The sequence below is a fragment of the Nerophis lumbriciformis genome, linkage group LG31, assembly GCF_033978685.3.
Source record: "Nerophis lumbriciformis linkage group LG31, RoL_Nlum_v2.1, whole genome shotgun sequence".
Lineage (NCBI taxonomy): Eukaryota > Metazoa > Chordata > Actinopteri > Syngnathiformes > Syngnathidae > Nerophis > Nerophis lumbriciformis.
In genome coordinates this window covers 12,210,001-12,224,777 of record NC_084578.2, presented here as the reverse complement: position 1 = coordinate 12,224,777, position 14,777 = coordinate 12,210,001, and the positions used below count along the sequence as shown (strand labels likewise).

The following is a 14,777-nucleotide window of genomic DNA, read 5'->3' as shown; positions in this document are numbered from 1 at the left end:
GTTGAGGTGGGCGGGGTTGGGTGGGGCGGGTTTTAAAGGGGGTATATTGTAGCGTCCCGGAAGAGTTAGTGCTACAAGGGGTTCTGGGTATTTGTTCTGTTTATATTGTGTTACGGTTCGGATGTTCTCCCGAAATGTGTTTGTCATTGTCGTTTGGTGTGGGTTCACAGTGTGGCGCATATTTGTAACAGTGTTAAAGTTGTTTATACGGCCACCCTCAATGTGACCTGTATGGCTGTTGACCAAGTATGCATTGCATTCACTTGTGTGTGTGAAAAGCCGTAGATATTATGTGATTGGGCCGGCACGCAAAGGCAGTGCCTTTAAGGTTTATTGGCGCTCTGTACTTCTCCCTACGTCCGTGTACCACTCCGTACAGCGGCGTTTTAAAAAGTCATAAATTTTACTTTTTGAAACCGATACCTACAATTTCTGATATTACATTTTAAAGCATTTATCGGCCAATATATCGGCAGTCCAATATTAACGGACATCTCTAGTGTGTACACTTTGAACACAATATAAAGTGCTATAAAGTGCTGTATACCAAGAGCTGAACTGTGCTGTATACGCTGCTTTGCCAACACGCAAAAGCCACTATGGTGACCCCACAAACAGTCAGAAATCACCAAAGTCCTTAACTTGAACAACTATATTGCTACAATGATAAACATTTAATAAAGTACAATCCACCCACATTAACATCGACAAAGAGCTGTGTGCCGCTGAACGAGAGGTACAGTGGTGTCTTTTTCCTCCCTGTGAAATAAGTCTGCTCTGGCATCGTTTCCCAGAAAAGTCCGGTAAATGGTAAATGGGTTATCCTTGTATAGCTACTTTTCTACCTTCAAGGTACTCAAAGCGCTTTGACATTATTTCCACATTCACCCATTCACACACACATTTACACACTGATGGCGGGAGCTGCCCTGCAAGGCCCTAACCACGACCCATCAGAAGCAAGGGTGAAGTGTCTTGCTCAAGGACACAACGTACATAAACGGGACGAGGTTGGTAGAAGGTGGGGATTGAACCAGGAACCCTCAGGTTGTTGGCACTGCTACTCTCCCAACCGCGCCACACTTGCCCCGGTCTCATCACAATTAAAACTTGCAGTGGTGCCAACCCTGCTTCATCGATTCTCCCGTACTATTAATGTACTCCTCACAAATATTTGTTTAACTCCAAAGTGAGTTTCGGGGACTGATATTGACTTAAAAAATTGGAAAAAACGCAAGGAAAAAAAAAGCACACATGCTGAAATAGTGAGTAGTGAGTGAGTAGTAGTGTACTGCAATGCACAGTAAGTGATATGGAGGGCTCCGCCTCCTCACTAAAATGCTGCGCCCTGCTTTTTGCCTGCAGGCGCAAGACAAAATGAATGATCGAAATGGTCGTACAAAGAGACATGGATCGCACATGGAGGCACATTTGATCTAAAAGTATATAAATCAAAAAGTTCGCAAATAGAGGGGTTCCATTGTATATATATATATATATATATATATATATATATATATATATATATATATATATATATATACACATATACAGTACAGGCCAAACGTTTGGACACACCTTCTCATTCAATGTTTTTTTTTTTTTTTTCATGACTATTTACATTGTAGATTGTCACTTAAGGCATCAAAACTATGAATGAACACATGTGGAGTTGTGTACTTAACAAAAAAAGGTGAAATAACTGAAAACGTGTTTTATATTTTATTTTTTTCAAAATAGCCACCCTTTGCTCTGATTACTGCTTTGCACACTCTTGGCATTCTCTCGATGAGCTTCAAGAGGTAGTCACCTGAAATGGTTTTCACTTCACAGATGTGCCTTATCAGGGTTGATTAGTGGAATGTCTTGCTTTATCAATGGGGTTGGGACCATCGGGTGTGTTGCGAATGAGAAGGTGTGTCCAAACATTTGGCCTGTACTGTATATTAAAAATAAAAATAAAATACAATTAAAAAATGTGATAAAACATTTTTTTTAAAATGGAATAAATACACAAAAATTAAATGAAAAAAAAAGTATGTTTTGATACTGTTTAGTTCCCTGGGAAATGGTCGGAGACAATTCCGCTTGCTTACAGCAAGTTGCTCGTTGTGTTGCCCAAATTGCTGTCATTTTTATGTTTGCACCGTTATTGTAGAGGTACTCAACATTGTTATGATATTATTGTGTATAATACTGTATCTATAATAATATATTGTAGATTATGTATTTTATATGTGTATATATATATATATATATATATATATATATATATATATATATATATATATATATGCATAGTGCTTTGCTGGCTTATTGCCAGCATTAGCTGTAAATATTACTTGGTTCAATAAGTGGAGTCAAAAAAGGGGGTTGGCTCACTTTTCTCGACATCAATCAAGCTGCAGCTCCAGGGGGACTTATCGGACATTTAGCACTTTCTCTCGGCACCAAAAAAGATCCCTTGATGTTTCGTGCGGCTTGCTTTTTGTTTTTGCAAAAGATCCAACCAGAGACATGATGAGGTGAAAGGTCAACACTGTGCTGCATCTCAGTAAGTTTACTGTGGTCATACCAAGTGTATACTAGTAACGGTGTTTGCATTTGCAGGTATTTACACAAATAGATTAGACTCAAACCGCAATTAAGGATCGAGCACCGATTTGTTGTTATACAAGTTATCAATAAAACATCTTTTGACCCAGCCATTAATATTTTGACCCCCTGTAAGTTCATAAGACTGACTACAAACACAATGATAAAGACTGTAAGGTCACGTGTAAACTACAAATGACAAGCCGGAGTCACAACATGTCTTACCAAAGGAAATTCCGCTTTAAGTGAACTTCCCTTGCTGGAGTTTAGCCAAACTACCAGAATAGAATTTCATTGGTGGCTACAGTTTATGTCTGCCCTCTCCTCTTTGCACTCTGTGTATCGTCCCAATCAGTGCTCCCCATCATGAAGCCGAGTCTTAGGTCAACACACTAAGTCCCCCTAAATCAGGGGTCCCCAACCTCTTTTGCACCAGGAACCGGTTCAACGTAGGCATTATTTTTCATGTACCTTCCTCGTGTGGCACATAAATCCTTAAAAAAAAGTGCATGAAAAAAATACAACTCACCAAAAATACTGTTTTACTCCTTTTCGCTAGCTTGTGGGCTTATTTTTGTATCTGATGCCTTATACGTTATACGTCCATGTCGAGGAAAAAGAGCATAGATATACATTAAAATCAGATATACTTTTATATTCATATTTTTTGCAATATTTCATACATACAGTAGATGTGTATGCTTTTTTTCGGTGCAATAATGTAAACACTAGGGCTGTGAATCTTTAGGCACCACACAATTTGATTCGATTCTTGAGGGTAACGATTCGATTCAGAATCGATTCTTGATTCAAAATCAATACTTTTTTTTTATTAACATTCGATGCCGGTTCTTTGATTCACTGCATTCCTCCATACAATAGATAAACAGCTGTGATACATTTTTTGTATTACTTAAAATAAATCTGGTTTTGTTTAATAAAATTATACCCAAACAGTAAATAAAGTCAAATAGGAATAAGGCAACAAAAGAAGTATCCAACACTTCTCTTTTTTAAAGAAAATATTGGCATCAACATCAACAATATGAGTTGCCTGAATGGCTGGACAGGACAGATAAAAAAAATAAAAAATAGGTTTAGAATTTTTTTTAATCGATTAAGAATTGTGACAAATAAGAATCGCAACTAATTTGAAAATATATTTTTTTTTCAAATAAATGTTTTTTTGAATAAAAAATAAAAAAATCATTAAAAAAAAATAAAAATAATAATAACAATGAAAAAAAATCGATGTTTTATTTTTTATTAAAAAAATTTTAACGATTTTTTGAAAAACATCTGTTAATGTTGCCTCGTGCAACAGGGCTATGTGCGAGATGCGTGTTTCAAAAATTTTGCAAACTTGCACTTTGCCGTCTGTTTTATGCACTTTAACAGCTATGGTGACTTTATTCCTGATCTCTCCTGATCTGAGGTCATGCAGCAACCCCCTGTTTTGTATTGTGTTTTTATTTGTATTATTATATCTTATTCTGGGTATTTCATTGTACTGTCTATGTGTGATGTTGGTGCTGTCTAACGGAACTTTTTATGGACCTTGTTGTGTATACCATCAACCTGCCGAGGACTTTTCTACACTTTAAAACCTGCCTTTGGCTACAATCTGGCACATTTACATTTTACACGTTCGCTAATGAATCATTGTCCCATGTAAAAATGATATAACAAATGGCGACTTCCTATCAGGAATTTTACTATACATCTTTGAACGAGCTTGGTGTCGGAGAAAATGTGATCGTTTATGAATTATTTAATGATTTTGTGTGGGCCACTGACCTAAATGCCTTAAATCACATTCATATAAATACTATAGAAACCCATACAAGCTCTGATGTAACCCAGAATAGAATCAGGGATATTCAACTAAAGGGTTTTGGGGTCAACATTTTTAGTCGTAGTTTCAATATTCCGGAAAACCAGCGTCCTCTAAAATAGACATTTGGTTTTGGTCTATTTATTTTGTCAGAGTTACAGGAGAGCTCTGTCACAGATCATCTCTATGATAGCACTCTAGTGTTTTTAAGAATCTGCTGCAAAAACGTGAGTCTCTCACAAGTTTTTTTGGAACTGAACGGGCCACCGGTTGAATAGCCCAAATGATGAAAAAGAGAGGACCTAAGATTGAACCTTGAGGAACACCACTAGTATAACTAAAGACGTTGAACAAATGACTGGATCTGAAGTAAACAAGCTACAGCAACACCTCAGTTAGATATATCATATCCAAAAAAGGAGAGTACTTAAAGGGGTGCCGTGAGGAATGCCTCAGTTATGTAAATCGCAAGTTTGGGCAAGTTTGGGTATCGGACTATCTGATTGTGGCGGTCCGCTCCCTGTATGATCAGTGTCAGAGCTTGGTCCGCATTGCCGGCAGTAAGTCAGACCTGTTTCCAGTGAGGGTTGGACTCCGCCAAGGCTGCCCTTTGTCACCGATTCTGTTCATAACTTTTATGGACAGAATTTCTAGGCACAGTCAGGGCGTTCAGAGGATCCGGTTTGGTGGCTGCAGGATTAGGTCTCTGCTTTTTGCAGATGATTTGGTCCTGATGGCTTCATCTGGCCAGGATCTTCAGCTCTCACTGGATCGGTTCGCAGCCGAGTGTGAAGCAGCTGGGAAGAGAATCAGCACCTCCAAGTCCGAGTCCATGGTTCTCGCCCGGAAAAGGGTGGAGTGCCATTTCCGGGTTGGGGAGGAGACCTTGTCCCATGTGGAGGAGTTAAAGTACCTCGGAGTCTTGTTCATGAGTGAGGGAAGAATGGATCATGAAATTGACAGGTGGATCAGTGCGGCGTCTTCAGTAATGCGGACGCTTCATCGATCCGTTGTGGTGAAGAAAGAGCTGAGCAGGAAGGCAAAGCTCTCAATTTACGGGTCGATCTACGTTCCTATCCTCACCTATGGTCATGAGCTTTGGGTTATGACCGAAAGGACAAGATCAAGGGTACAAGCGGCTGAAATGAGTTTCCTCCACCGGGTGGCGGGGCTCTCCCTTAGAGATAGGGTGAGAAACTCTGCCATCTGGGAGGAGCGCAAAGCCAGATGAAGTGGTTTGGGCATCTGGTCAGGATGCTACCTGAACGCCTCCCTAGTGAGGTGTTTAGGGCACAACCACGGGGAAGGCCCAGGACACGTTGGAAATACTTTGTCTCCCGGCTGGCCTGGGAACACCTCGGGATCCCCCGGGAGGTGATGGACGAAGTGGCTGGGGAGAGGGAATTCTGGGCTTCCCTGCTTAAGTTGCTTCCCCCGCGACCCAACCTCGGATAAGCGGAAGAAGATGAATGGATGGAAGTTTGGACCCCAGTGTTTTAAGGTTAAAATGTCAATGCAAAGATCTGCCAATGTGTTTACACTGGTCCAAGTTCCTTTAGTGTTTTCTGGAATTTGCTGCAAAAATGTTTGTCGTCCTAAGTTTTGAACTGAACTCGGGGGGCCGGTATGGTGTCATTGACGCTAGTTGAATAACCCAAGAGTACAGCAACGCCAGAGTAAAAACAGGAAGTTGATCAATGAACACGTTTTTACGATGCAATCATTTCTGTAAAACTACGTGTTCTCGGGTATATTTGAAGACATTAAGTAATATTTCATGTGGATGTCGCTCTAAATCGGTTTTTCTTCTTCTTCTTCTGAATCTAAAGCTCCTTTATATTATTCATCCTTATGAACTAACTCCTCTGCGGCAGTGTGAGAAGTGATTGTGTGGGAACACTGATAGACCCGCTAGTGCGTACAATAGAACTACTGTGTTGAAAGAATGCGTCATTTCCTTCCATCTCTACTCGACATCACTGTACTTGCCACACGACAACACAGCTAATTCCTACTTTGGATGACGCTGCATTCTATGTTTATTTACATTTTTGTACGTAGACATTTCTTTCTGGAATAAGTCATTAACCCTTAGAGCAGACCGGGGCAAATTAAGAGCCGGGGGACGGACATTCCCAAATAATTTTTTTAGATCTTTAAGATGGAAACTGTAGCTGCCATTATGATGTGCGTTGATGTTTTCAAATAACCGTAAGTCTTGAACTAGACCAGGGGTCGGCAAACCAAAATGTTGAAAGAGCCATTTTGGACCAAAAATACAAAAACAAATCTGTCAAAAAATTAAAAGCCATATTACATACATATAGTGTGTCATGAGATATAAATTGAATTAAGAGGACTTAAAGGAAACTAAATTACCTCAAATATACCTACAAATGAGGCATGATGATGCAATATGTACATATAGCTAGCCTAAATAGCATGTTAGCATCGATTAGCTTGCATTAATGCAGTGACCAAATATGTCTGATTAGCACGCCACACAAGTCAATAACATCAACAAAACTCACCTTTGTGCCTTCACGCACAACTTTAACAGATTGGTGGACAAAATGAGACAGAAAAAGAAGTGGCATAATAAAACACGTCCTAGAAAGTCGGAGAAAGTTATACATGTAAACAAACTAGGGTGAGTTCAAGGACCGCCAAAATTAGTAGGACAAAACGGCGCTTGTCAAATACTCGAATCAGTGAAGCATGTTTAATATAAACAGTGTGCTTTATAACAATTACGGGAGGTTTGTGTCATGTTTGTCCTCCTACAGAAACCATATTAACACAAAAAATATATTTTTACATTTTTCATACATTTTTTAAAAAGCTTCAGAGAGCCCCTAGGACGGCGCTGAAGAACCTCGGGTTGCCGACCCCCGAACTATACAAAGTATTTCAATGGTTGGAATCTGCGCTTTTGCATGATATACTAGTTACTATGGTAATCTAATTAGTTACTACGGTAATCTAAGTCACAGCAGCTCAGATGAGGCACCAAGTAGTGTGGGTGGAGAGCGTTTCCACAGAGTGTTTCCAGAGCGGCCAGCCTGAAATGCGGGTGTCAGGGACAGACGTGGAAGGAGATTTTTACGACAAAGTTCTAAAGCTTAGTGATATATCAGAAATATATATATTTTTTACCCTTCGCTGTCATATTTCGCTGTGTTTGTTGCGTAAAAAATGTCGATGGAGAGGGGGTGTGACGTTCATATGTTGTCAATATTCAGTGTTTTATCGTTCATAGTTAATGTTGTAAATCCCACATTCCTAATTTTCATGTACATTCTGGGTGTCTCATTCAGTAAAAAAATTAAAATTGCATTCAGTTTAAGGCGGTCTGTCATAACGTTTTTAGCATTCAATCAGACATTATCATAAGCTTTTGTATTAGTGTTCCTAAAAATAGACATACCGGCCCCCAGACACATTTGTTTAAACACAGTAAAAACAACAACCCTATACAATACGGTAAAAAACTAGCAGCTCAGTCGTCAAAACTCTATTGCAAATAAACTATGATATTGTTTTTCCATTTACAGTAATACACTGTAAAAACAACAACCTTAGATTTTACGACAAAAAAATGTCAGTTCAGTCGACAGAATTTTACCTTAAAAAGCTATGATACAATCTTCCTATTTCAATTTTTTTTTCCTCTAAATTTGGCCCCTCAAGTCAAAATAATTGCCCGTAGGAAAACTGCACTTTTAAGGGGGAATTTTTGCCTATCATCCACAATCCTTATGCGAGACATAGACATGTCTTTCCCTTTTATGTGCATTCTAAACAGTAAAAAAAAATGCTAGTAAGGGGCGGCCAACAATGGGGGTGATGCTGTAAGTATGAATGTACTGTAATGTAAGAAAACAAGCACATTCCTGATAATGTGTAATATTTACAGTATTTTGGTAATTTTTTAGCATTATTGTAACTTCCCAGAGTGCATAGCAACAAACACAACAACAACAACAAAGCGAGCACTTTCTGTGTTTGCTGCCACTAATGGCAGACTGTGGGGGCCTTGTAGCGTTATCATGTAGCGCTACCGCTAAACGTTTTCAAATAAGAACATACATGTCCGCTCTCGCCGGGAAGCCGACCGATGGGATGGTTGTATGTTACGGCACTTGCACTCTCTTTGAGCTGCTGAATTTGGAATAATTGTACCTCCACAGCTATAAAAAAAAAAATGCTTCCTCGCAATGTTGCCATGGTGTTATGCTGCGTTCCATTTGTTGAGAGTCAATTTGAGAGCCATGTTACATCAAGTTAGATGTTAGGATAGGATAGGATAGGATAGGATAGGTCTTTATTGTCTTTGCAACAAGTACAACGAAACTATGTTTTCAGCACAAACCCGTTCAAGATTAGACAAACAAACAGTGTACAGGGTTACAGAACAGGAACGCTGATGGGTCGCCCTGAGGCGCCCCGCAAAAGGTGGGAAAAAGGTAAAATGCTGGGGAAGAAGATGAGTAAAAAAATACAATCTAGACTGGGCTTCTAAGGGGGCCTAGTCTGGAGTGGGAAAAAAACTCCATGCCATTCACACATAAACATGTTACATTTAATCACGACAACTCGCAACAGGGGGGGGGCCCTGGAGGTCGACTGCTGCTATGAAGCGCTGCCAGCGGTCCATCACCCTGAAGGGGAATCAAGCGGTGATGAAGGCGTGGGGTGGGGGAGAGTGTGTGTGTGTGTGTGTGTATATGCCCATTGTCTTGGGTGTGTTGATGTAGTGTCCATAGGCCTGGGGCCGTTCTGCATGCAAGCAAAAGTTCGACTCCAGGTGTCGTTGAGGAGCATACTGCATACTTGCCAACCTTGAGAGGTGGGGGGGGTGGGGGGTGGGGGTGGGGGGCGTGGTTAAGAGAGGAGGAGTATATTGACAGCTAGAATTCACCAAGTCAAGTATTTCATACATATATATACATACATATACATATACATATATATATATATATATATATATATATATATATATTTATATACATATACATATACATATATATACATATAAATATATATATATATATATATATATATATATATATATATATATATATATATATATATATATATATATATATATATATATATATATATATATATATATATATATATATATATATATGTATGTATATATATCCTGAAAATATGCAAACAAAACTGTGTTTAGATAATTGATACTTCAAACTTGCATAAATAAATCTTAAGGAATATAACATAACTTGGCTTCTGAGAGCTTCAAAATGTAATGAATAAAATACTAAAGTTGTTGATAAACAAGCAATTATTTTAATAATTAAATATGGTCATTTTAAATGAATTATTATGATCATTTAAAATTAATGATTTCAAATATGTTTATTTTAAAGTATAATTCTATGGCTGGACGTAATAAGGAGTCAGAAAAAATACCAATAAAAATACAATTAATTTTGATGTTTTTAGCAAAATATAGTAAACATGTATTTTTTTTATTTTTTTGTTAAATTAATAAACATATTTATTTTTAGGTAAGATAAACATAATAATACAATTTATCTCTCGTCTGGATGATTTAGTTCTTGTCACCCTGTTGTCCTCCCATCATAAAGAAAAGGCTGTCCTCACTCAGGTCCGCATGGAGTTGGAGGGGGCGTGGCCTGCAGCTCCGGCTGAAAATCGGGAGATCTTCGGGAGAATATTTGTCCCGGGAGGTTTTCGGGAGAGGCGCTGAATTTCGTGAGTCTCCCGGGAAATTCGGGAGGGTTGGCAAGTATGTTGAGGAGGGAGGGAGGTCAAAAGCGTCCATCATTGGGGTGTCCGTCCTCGGGGATGTTTTCAGAACAGCCTGCTCCTGTTTGTTGCAGAGTCAATGCCATTCTAAGTTGACCAACCACAACCTTCTACTATACAGGTAAGATGCATGATTTATAATGTGGTGTCAAAGCCCTTTGAGTACTGTGAAGGTAAAAAAAGCGCTATACAAGTAGAATCCATTTACCATATTTAGCATTTCGGTTCCTCCAAACACGGCCTAGTTCAGGGGTCGGCAACCCGCGGCTCCGGAGCCGCATGCGGCTCTTTGATCACTCTGATGCGGCTCAGCAGCTTACTTGCCGATTTTCCCGGGAGACTTCCGGATTTCAGCGCCTCTAGCAGATAACTCTCGGGATTAATATTCTCAGATTTTCACTCTTACAATAATAATAAGGGCGTATCATGATAGTACAGCATTTACCACCCTCTACAATTTGTATTAACGGCGTGCCAGCCCAATCTCTTGATATATGCAACTCCTACTTGCACACGCAAGTGACAGCAATGCATACTTGGTCAACAGCCACACAAGTTACACTGACGGTGACCATACAAAACAACTTTAACACTCTTACTAATAATGCGCCACACTTTGAACCAAAACCAAACAAGAATGACAAACACATTTCGGGAGAACATCTGCACCTTAACACAATATAAACACAACAGATCAAATACCCAGAATCCCATGCAGCCCTGACTCTTCCGGGCTACATTATACACCCCTCCTCTATGCGTCAGTTGAGGTGGGCGGGGTTTGGTAGCAGGGTGTATAATGTAGCCCGGAAGAGTTAGGGCTGCATGGGATTCTGGGTATTTGTCCTGTTGTGTTTATGTTGTGTTACGGTGCAGATGTTCTCCCGAAATGTGTTTGTCATTCTTGTTTGGTGTGGGTTCACAGTGTGGCGCATTATTAGTAAGAGTGTTAAAGTTTTTTGTTTTTTTTTATACCGACACCGTCAGTGTAACCTGTGTGGTTGTTGACCAAGTATGCCTTGCTGTCACCTACGTGAGCAAGCGGAAGCCCCATACAACGTGTGGATGATCAGGCACGCTGAATGTAGTGGGTGCTATATGCTGTACCATCACGGCACGCATGGCGTTGACAAGCGCCATTCATATAAAATCTGCGTGCCGCACCAGCATTCAAATTCCATTTTAAGGTATGGGCAGCGTGTATGAGACCCCTAGTTTAAACACAGCACAAAGCAGAAAGAATACTCATTATGCAGTGTTGTTTCATTTTAGATTTAAAAATTTTTTTGTGGCTCCCATTGTTATCTTTAATTTGTGAAACTGGTCAAAATGGCTCTTTGACTGGTAAAAGTTGCCGACCCCTGGCCTAGTTGATGCTAGTCATTCATATTCTGTCCTGTTCTATTAAAAGACATCAACCGTAAAAAAAAAAAATCTGGATTTGTAGCTCTTTTTTATCTTTCTACTGTAATGCAAGTTTGCGCCAATATTTTTGCTTGAAAAACAGGGGGAAACCTTGTTCTCAAAGTGGTCGCAACGACTTTGACATGTGTTCACCTGACATAATCGAACATCTGACATAGTAATAATACAGCATGACGATGAGAGAAAGGAAGCGCACGGTTGTTGGTGAAGAAATATGAAACACTGGGGATTCATGCGCAGTGAGTGTCCAGGTCAGTCAAGATATATGTCAAACATCCAGGATGACGATAATAATTATGTTGGCTGGGACAGGTGTCAAACTCAATATATGGCCTGGAAATGAAAAGGGTCAATGGGGGTACTTTTCCATTTTGACAGGAAAAAAAATACATGTCATGCACGCAATTGCATATTTTTTCAACTTTAATATTATCCAATACTGTAACAAATATTATACATTTTGCAAACATATTTTGTTGGAATAAACATGTATATCAATCAAATTGTACATTGTAGAAATGACATTAGATTTTACTGGAATAGAAAACTTACAATTACCTTGAAAAAACTGTCTGACCATTTTTTTATTTACAGAAAAAACCCTGGATATTACGGTAAAAAAAACTAGCAGCCCATTCGCCAACACTAAATGGATGAATGGATGGAATTTAAAAACAAATAACGGAAATGTTACGGTAAAATCTTGACAGCTTAGTTGTTAGAATTTTACCATTAACCCTTGTGTAATGTTCATATTGTTGTTACTCAGCCAGCGTTTGTGGGTCTGATGGACTCGTTGCATTTTGTGGCTTTTAACAGATGTTTTTTGGGATAAGGTAAACATTTGTTCAGTATTTTAACATAAAAGTGTTTGATTGTGAGGCATCAAAAGCCACAAAATGCAACGGGTCCATCAGACCCACAAACGCTGGCTGAGTAACAACAATTTGAATGTTGCACAAAAAAAATTCTCTGCCAGTTTCTGCATCCCACAGGGATTCTTCTTTTGTGTTTCTGCACCTGCGGTTCCCACACAAGGTTGCAACATTGTTTGTCAACACTGTCTGCTCTCATTTTCTCGCACATTTGACCCTCTGATGTTCTGTGTACCTACACTGTGTCCTCCTCCTGTCTAGGCCTGTTGTGTTTGTGTGTCTGTCTGTGTGTGTGTGTGTGTGTGTGTGTGTGTGTGTGTGTGTGTGTGTGTGTGTGTGTGTGTGTGTGTGGGTGTGTGTGTGTGGTACACAGAACATCAATTTCCACACTTCTATTAGCCCCGGGTCCAGTGGACCCGGACATCTTATATGTAATAGAAATGTGTAGTGGGGGTGTATGGTGTGTGGTCATTAAATATGTATTCTGATATATGTTCTTCACAGAAAATGAGCCATAGTCAGTGAGTCTCAGTTTGAAAAATTAATTAATTGTATCATTTTTCTTTTAATAAAAAAATGAAAACGGGTCTCACAGACCCGAACACCACACAAAATTGGGGTACAGTTTTTCCACGAATGCACCGTAAAGCCAACCATCATAGATTTTACCGTAAAATATGTACAAATCCGTCACCAGAATTTTACCTTTGTAAATACAGTGCTATTTTTTTTCTTCCATTTACAGTAAGATATTGTAAAAACAACAAACGTAGATTTTATGGCACAACAAAAAAACATGGCAGCTGAGTCGCAAAAAGTATACTGGAAAAAAATGGGGTACCCTTTTTCTGTTTACAGTAATACACCGTAAAGACAACAACCGTAGTGAAGTGTGAAGTGAATTACATTTATATAGCGCTTTTTCTCAAGTGACTCAAAGTGCTTTACATAGTGAAACCCAGGGGCGTCACTAGCTTTTAAGGACAGGGGGGGCTTAGCCCCCAGGAGATGCACAGGGTGCGAGCACAAAACTTCACAAACTGCTAACAAAGACTTAGAAATGATTCATTGTTTTTATTATTATTTAAAAAAAATGCACAGGACGAAAGGAAATGCTCCCCGGGACGATGGCTTTCAACCATTTTTTTTCTTTTTCTTTTTATGTATTTATTAATGTTACATTTTATATTAAATGTCTTGGTTTTTCTTCCCTCTGAAAATCCTATGAAATGTTTAACAAGCCATCCTATAATAATACAACAGCTATTAATGTAACAATACAATAAAACAAATATATTTAATGATGTTTTTTTCATTATTTTAACAATAGGCTAATGTATATTACTTTATATAGATTCTACAAGAAACACAAAACTTAAAAACTAAATTATTTACAATTGCACACACAAGGTTTCGTGCAGCTTCACTCATTGTAAAGGAAGATAATGTGCTTCATACACCTGCAGGACCGCAAGCAAGGTCACAGAGAAAATGCGGACTGGAATTTGAGTGATATGGGCATTTTCTATATGAACAAGTGGAATGGATTGGATACCGTCGCACTAAAGGGGCTCTCTACCTTACGCTATGAAGTGAGGGGAAACTGAGTGAATAATAACAGGTTATATGATTTATTTAAACTCATATTCGGGCCGCTTTATAATGAATATGTCGGCATGTATTTGTAAAAAAAATATATATATACACTGTATATAACACCAAAATATTTAGGGGGGCTTAAGAATATTTTAGGGGGGCTTGAGCCCTCCTAAAATAGGCCAAACAACGCCAATGGTGAAACCCAATATCTAAGTTACAATTAAACCAGTGTGGGTGGCACTGGGAGCAGGTGGGTAAAGTGTCTTGCCCAAGGACACAACAGCAGTGACTAGAATGGCTGAAGCGGGGATCGAACCTGCAACCTTCAAGTTGCTGGCACGGCCACTCTACTAACCGAGCTATAACCGTAGATTTTGAGGTTAAAAAAACAACAACTTGCGGCTCAGTCGCCAGGATTCTACCTCGAAAAAATGGTGGTACATTTTTTATTTATTTACAGTAATACACAGTAAAAACAACAACCTTGTACATTACGGTAACAAACTAGCAGCTCAGTTGCCAAAATTCTATTGCAAATAAAATATGATGTTGTTTTTCCATTTACAGTAATACACAGTAAAAACAACAACCTGAGATTTTACGACAAAAAAAGGCAGTTCAGTCGACAGAATTTTACCTTAAAAAAGCTA

The 14,777-nt window shown here is 38.9% G+C and overlaps 1 protein-coding gene across 2 annotated transcripts in view; it reads right to left on the bottom strand.

The window, feature by feature from the left end:
* The window catches only part of col5a2a (collagen, type V, alpha 2a), a 96,019-nt gene that overhangs the window by 67,648 nt on the left and 13,594 nt on the right, over positions 1 to 14,777 (bottom strand). Inside the window, exon 1 of one of the 2 annotated variants that reach the window (XM_061926562.2) lies at positions 6,961 to 7,079. The exons of the other annotated variant lie outside the window; for it this stretch is intronic. The gene's annotated coding sequence lies outside the window, so the exon portion shown is untranslated. Of the gene's footprint in view, positions 1 to 6,960; positions 7,080 to 14,777 lie in introns of those variants that run through there. 2 annotated transcript variants of the gene reach the window in all.